The following is a 400-nucleotide window of genomic DNA, read 5'->3' as shown; positions in this document are numbered from 1 at the left end:
ATGAAAGTGACACCTAATGAAAGTTATCAGGCTATTATATAGGAACCAGAATCTTTATATCTTTAGGCCTTGGACTCCTTTATCTCTTTGCTTACTTGGATTATTGGAATATATAATATATAAAACTAAGCCTCATCAATTGGTCACTCAATATCATTCTTAGAGCCACCAATGGTATTCTGATATATCCATTATGTGTTTTTTATTTTATTTGTCTAGTGTCGTTTTTAAAATTTGATGAGAAACTTAATTATTTTTGAAGATATTAATGAAAAAAAATAAGCATATTTATTATTAAAAATCAATTTTATTCTTAATAAAAATATCATAATATTATTTCTTTTAAAAATTTAAATTAATAAAAAAATAATATAAATAAATATATCTCTAACATTCCTCT

The sequence above is a fragment of the Arachis ipaensis genome, chromosome B03 (assembly GCF_000816755.2).
Source record: "Arachis ipaensis cultivar K30076 chromosome B03, Araip1.1, whole genome shotgun sequence".
In the NCBI taxonomy this organism is placed as follows: Eukaryota; Viridiplantae; Streptophyta; class Magnoliopsida; order Fabales; family Fabaceae; genus Arachis; species Arachis ipaensis.
Note: the sequence above shows the minus strand (reverse complement) of the source record.